This window comes from Arachis ipaensis, chromosome B03 (assembly GCF_000816755.2).
Source record: "Arachis ipaensis cultivar K30076 chromosome B03, Araip1.1, whole genome shotgun sequence".
NCBI lineage: Eukaryota > Viridiplantae > Streptophyta > Magnoliopsida > Fabales > Fabaceae > Arachis > Arachis ipaensis.
This window is the reverse complement of record NC_029787.2, coordinates 579,607-586,168: the sequence shown is the minus strand read 5'-3', so window position 1 is coordinate 586,168 and position 6,562 is coordinate 579,607. Positions and strand designations below refer to the sequence as shown.

The following is a 6,562-nucleotide window of genomic DNA, read 5'->3' as shown; positions in this document are numbered from 1 at the left end:
TGAACCGGCCGGGTGAACAAAAACCTTCGGTTCTCTAGCTTTCATCAGAACCGGACTCTCTGGTTCTGTTCCTTATCCGGTCATATTGATCAACTGGACCGGCCAAAAATTCGGTTCACCAATTTTCCAGTCAAACCGGTCGGTCGGTCCAGTTTTTACAACTATGGTTTGAACATCTTGGGAACATTTTCGACAAGGATAGAGCTATCAGTCTTGAAGCATACAGTAAAAAAGATGCTGAAGAAGATGTCACTCCGGACTTTACATTTGCTGCAGCCACAGCTGGTGGCTTGGGTTTAGACGAAGAGGATGCTGACATGGAGGATTTAGCAGCTGCCGAAAGCAAATTACCCAATACCTTTTTGACCTTTTTTTGCTTCATCAAGTGAGAGAAATCAAGGACGTCAAACTGCAACAAAAAAGCAACGATGCTGCAATCCTATCAAACTTAGTTGAAACTTTTAAGGCTGCAGTTCAGGATCAAGGAAAGCATGTGCAAGTACTAGCCAATGCAATGTCTGGGTTAATGAGCAAGTGAATCTTGGCCGAACGTTGAAGAGTGTTGGTTTCGACACAATGGAGATCGTGCAAATTGCCAAGAAATTTGTGCAGAATCCAGAATTGTAGACAACCTTTTGGAGTTTGGACGAGAAAAAGGCGGCATTTGCACAAGATATTATGGAGAACTTTTAGCTATTGTTAGTGTAGTTGGTCTTAGTTGTTAACTTATTAGGGTATATTAGTAAACTTACTAGGGTCTTTTGATAAACTTATTAGACTTCTCAGTATTAGGTTTTTTTTTTTGTTGTTATGCTATACAAGTAAAGTGCACTTATTATATTGCAACACTTTTTATCTGTTGATTTTCTGCTATTATGCAACTAAGTTATCCATCAGGTAAATTTCAATTGTATTGTGAATTTTCTGCACTTAAGTACAGTTGAATTTTAATTGTACAGTATAATTTTGAACAATAAAATTGTGTACTTCTGCAAAATTCGAATAAAAATTTGCTTTCTAAAATAATGCACTTGCTGTGTTAATTTCCTACATGATGTTTACAGCCTGAGTTCTTAATTCCTCCACTTACATATTTGTGCAAAGCAAACAAAATAGACTCCAAATACTATTAGCTGAAAACAAACAAGAAACCAAAATAAATTTCAAAGAAGCCACTTTCCATTCAATTTTCAATTCATACAATTTCATTACAAGTAAAGGATCTAACAAACAATTGTGTATTCTCTAAAACTATACCAATGAAACTCTCATGCTATTTTTGGTCATGATTTATTGTACAAATACAATGGCAAATAAAAAAATATATAACTTTCAAAGTCTATAAAGCATGCTAAGAGCCATCATAAGATACTTTTTTCATCCAAAATATTTATGAAAAATAATCGGTCTTGGGATCAAAAGTTGCAGTTGTCTCAAGCCCTTGAACATTGGATCCACGACCAAGTTCTGTTTGTGCATAGCAACCAATTATTTGCATCTTATAAGCCAAAGGCAACCATTTCTACTGTTGTTCATCAGTGCCTGATACTTTGATAGCAGGCATAAACATTTCCTGCAAAAAGAATTTCAATATCAAAACTTTAGTAGAAGCATAATATACTTTGATCTTACAACACACATTGTGTTCCTTTGGAATCCATAACTTCATCTCTGCACACTAGTACTACTCATCAGTAAATTTTCTAACAATGCAAGCTGATACGTGCTTCAAATGTTTGTGATATGAAGAGTTCAAGAGTTATTTAGAAGATATTTTAGTTTACATTTTTAGAATATTTTATTTAATGTATTTTGATTTTTTTTATTTAATTATTAGATTGGGCCTTATGTTTATGGGCTTTAGGGTTTTCTTTGTTTTAACCTAATAAGAGGTTATAAATACCTCCTTAGCTATTGTAGTCGTAGCGTAGAATGATTTAGAGGTTTTAAACCTTTTTTGGTTTCGTGATGAAACCATGGTGTGGACAATTGAGGTTGAGGAGTCCCTCTCTTGTTGCATCGGGGAATTGGTTAGAAGGTTGAGGAGTCCCTTCGAATCAATTTCCAAACCATGGCGTTGACAAGTTAGGTTGAGGAGTCCCTTTCTTGTTGCGTCAAGAAATTGGGTAGAAGTAGAGTGATTCTCTTTGTACTCAATTTCAATCTATCATTTTTGTTTCTATTTCAATTTCAATGTATCTTTTTTATTCAAATTCAATTCTTGTCTTGTTTATCCTTTTATTTTTGTATCACAAGCACAAGAAGAAACTGAAGTATACCCAATGAAGATCCTTAAAGACAGAGAAGATGTAACCACCCTACCCCATAAGGCCTGTGATTTTTTTTATTATTCTTTACAGCGTTCGCTGACACGCATAGGTTTCTATATAAGTAGCATAGATAACGAATTAGAATTAGAACACGTAGCGCAAAACTTTTCTTTTAGTGCTTCCAAGCGACGAACCTTTTTCCGATTCAATTATTCTATGGAATAAGTATTCCCTTGAACCATATTAGTTAGATAATTCAAATTTTTGAACCGGTTTGATTTTCCTTCTCCCAGTTCAACCAAACCATACTTTTCTTAAATAACCCAGACCTAGAAAAACTCTGATTAAACTCATCTTCCCTTCTTCTCTCACAACCGAACATGTTGTCCAAGACCATGGTTACCTCTTCATTGTAATCAATACTGTGATGTGGTGTTGCAAGAGGAAGAGGCCACGAAGCCTTGTCACACCAGCTCACCTCTTCCCACCTTCTGTAGATATATATAGATGAGCCAAGTCCCTCAATTTTCCTGGAAACCACACGAAGAGAAGAAAGGAAGCAAGAGTGGCGGCCAAGAAGAAGGAAGAGGAAGACCCAGCAGAAATCATCATCATCTGCGTGCGTCACCACCAAGAAGAAGGAGAAGGGTCATCAAGAGAGCTGCTACCCGAAGCCAAAGAAGGAACCCTACCGCTTTCCTTTCCTGGGTTTCTTAGTGTTCCTCTTTTTGGGTAAGAACCAGTAACTTATGTTCTGTTGATTTTTTCTAAATTAAAGATTCTACCCTTATTGAGCTCCAATTCTTTTAATTGGTAACCAAACCAATCAATTCAGCCCATCACAAGAGTAAGAACTCTTCTCTTGCTCCATATGCAACTCAGCCAATTAGCTCTATGAATTGACAAATCTCTTTAATTATGTTTGTTAGGATTTTCTGATTTAATACAGCAAAGGACAGACTTTGGTTTGTGAAATTCTCGAAGAGAGGTAAGGGATAGTCTATACAAGATATGTTACTTGCAGCTGTGTATACTGTTTATGATGGATGGTTTATCATGTGTTTGTTTGTTGAAAAGTGTATAGTGAATTTTTGTTATGATAAAGATGCAGAAAAGTGAGTTTGAGTTATGAGTGGGCCTTTGCAACAAGGGGTAAATTAATGAATATAAACTCTTAGAGCTGTGTTGATTATGCTAGTAACTTTAGTTAGTCAAAAGAAAGGTAAAATTATGGTTTTAGATGAATTTTAGGCTTGAACATAAGATTTGGCATGTGAGGTTGTTGGAAGTGCATTATGCAGAATTTCTGTAATTCCTGCATAATTGGCAGCAGAATGAACAAATTTCTGGGAGCATTCCAGATCATAATTTTTGATGAAATTATTTTTCTATGAAACTTTCATGTGTTTTTAATATTTCGTAAAAATTTTAGAATTAATTGATAAGTGGATTGGGAGAAATGATTTTTTGAAGATTGATGGTTTCAGCAGAAAATTCTGTTTCTTTACTGCAGAAGCACCAACTTCCAACTCACTTAATTTATAATTCTGATGAGTAATTGGGCTGAAACTAACAGCAGTCTCAAGCTTTATATGTCTAAAATATTCAGTTAAAATTTCATGCCAAAACTCATTTTAACCAATTAGATATGTTGCAAAAAGTGTGAGTTGTTTGCTGGATTTTGAAAACAGATTTGTATAAGGCAGGGCTGTGTTCCTAACCTCATAACTTTTACATGTGATATGGTAATAGTCTGAAATTTAGTTTTCTGGAAAGCTGGAAGAGTCTTGTTTAATTACATGAATTTTGAAAGGCAATGGGTGAAAGTTGGATTTTTAGTGAATTTAACAAATTTACTACTCACTGCTGTTTTTTTCTGCAATGATAGTAGAATTTTTGAAAGATTTGTACAAATTTCAATTATGGTAGGAATGCCCCCGAACCAAGTTGTATTTTCTAAACCCGTGTTTTTACAATAACTAAAGGGATTAAAGAGAGTATAATGACTAATTAATAATGTTTACTTGGTAAATTGTTAAGGAAAGTTTGAACGTTGTTAAAGGTGAGGGAACCCGTAAGGGTGGTTTTAGTGCTATTTTAGAGGAGACTATGTCCGAATTTCTATAAAAGTTCAGGAATTTAATTAAATGTAAATGTGTAAGTTGTCTCCAAGAAGGTTTAAGGTTAATGGGTGATGTGGAGGTATGTATAATTAGACGGTGGTGTGGAGGTATGTATAGTTAGGCGGTGATGCGGAGGTATGTTTTACAGTGTTGGTGATGCGGAGGCATGATAAAGAGAAAGTAAATGAGAAACCATGTTTGAAAGAGATAATTGAAATGAATAAGTAAATTATGAAAAGTGTATGTTGAATGGACCTTGTGCCGAACTGCTAATGCGAAAGTGCCCGCCTAATGGATAGCCTGAGATTGCTAACGCGGGAATGTTCGCCTAATTGATAGCACTGTTCCTTACTGTGATACACATTGAAATGTTATTATAATGAGGCCTAATTGACACGGGTAACCGTGATGCCAAGGTGTCTAATTGACACAGTAAAGGGACCATACTCGGGGTTCACTCTGAGTAACGTCGGGTTGCGGGTAGACAACCGACGCATGAGCTCATGGCCTGCGCTAGGAACAGGCATGCATCATCTTGTTTGCGCATATGAACTTCTTGTGAATTATTTACTGCCATTTCTTTCTTGTTCATGCTACTTACTTGTTATAAATATGTTTGTGCCTTGAGTCTCTGTGTTTGTTCTTTTTCTGTTTCGCGACAACTTAGAGATAAAGACCCTAGGTTCCCCTTTTTCCTTACTGGGAACTCTAGGTTCTCACCCTTCTTTTCTTTCTTTTCCCCCTCCCCAGACGGGTCCGGCAGAGGAGCCTTGTGAGTTTCGTTCTAACCGCTGAGCTTGGAAGATCTGGCGCGCGGCGGAGTCTTCATATGGAGCATGTTTTGGACCGATCACTCCAGAGTTAGTCGCAGTGGATCTTTCGCTCCTGTTTAATGATCTTAGTATCACTTTCCCCTCACTTTTGTAGTACTTTTAGAGGGGTAGGACGTCTTAGTAATTCGGTTCCAGCTTAGGAAACCCGTGTGGGGGTTGGGACTGATTTCTTCTTTTGTATCTGTACATATAACTTGGTGTGATACTCGGCTTTGATGGATGACACGTATCCTTGAACTTAACTCGTGTATATTATATATATGTTTATATAAGTTATTTTCTGTTGCCTTGTGTTTTCTTACACGACAACTCTGAAGAAACTAACCTTGCGAGCAACTAAACGCTATTCCACAAGTAGTAATCTGTTCACGATTAAACCGATAAAGACTTTTATTGATAATTAATTTATAAAAATCTGAGTCTAGAGCTAAGTAGGCCGCACAACGAGTAACACCTAAACATTTGGCATTAGTCATGACGTGTCGAAAGTTGGGGTGTTACAGAAGACACAAAGATAAGTTGAGATATTAATAACTAAAGAATCCAATAACAAAAGAACAAGATAAAGTTTGATTCTCGTATGATAAGTTGAGATATTAATAACTAAAGAATCCAATAACAAAAGAACAAGATAAAGTTTGATTCTCGTATTTTATAAAGATAAAGCAATATCTTTACTGGAAAGATTATAAATTTACTTTTAAAAAGATTATTGAAGTTTTATTAGTTTTTGATTTCTAGTTTTTATCATCGCATTTGGTGAGGAAGAAGTGGCACGAAGGGAAAGAAGCGACAGCAGACAGCAAGCACCTAAAACGAGGGCTTATTACTCAAATTTTATAGAAGGTCAATTTAAAAATATCAAAGACTTGTTATTTTTTACTGTAATTTTAATAATTTATATTTAACAATCTAATCTAACGCTTCAAATTATATAGTGCATTAGATAAACTCAAAAAATTTAGATTAATTTTAAACAGATCTCTACAACTTAATGATTTAATGAAACAAGTTAAATCACCCAAGATATTTAAATTTCATAAACCACAACAAATCCCAATTTAGGTGTATATTTGTAAAACTAATCGAATTAAGGAAATCTTTTAAAATAATATAAGTAATGATTGATTAATTTATTTTGATGTTTATGTCTCAACTAGAAAATTTTAAATAATCTAATAATACATAATAGTATAATACACAATGAAATAGCAGTATAGATATCGTTACCAATGTGCAATAAAATAAATACAATAAAAATAATTGCATAATTCAATTATCAAAATTAAAATTCCAATAAAAGTAAATTACCAAAATTTATTTCAAATTATTAAAT

At 34.8% G+C, this 6,562-nt stretch overlaps 1 long non-coding RNA gene across 1 annotated transcript; it reads left to right on the top strand.

The window, feature by feature from the left end:
* On the top strand, positions 2,588 to 5,513 carry LOC107629449. Its single transcript, XR_001617960.2, has 3 exons — positions 2,588 to 3,002; positions 3,200 to 3,258; positions 5,144 to 5,513. It is a non-coding gene; the product is annotated as an uncharacterized LOC107629449 (long non-coding RNA).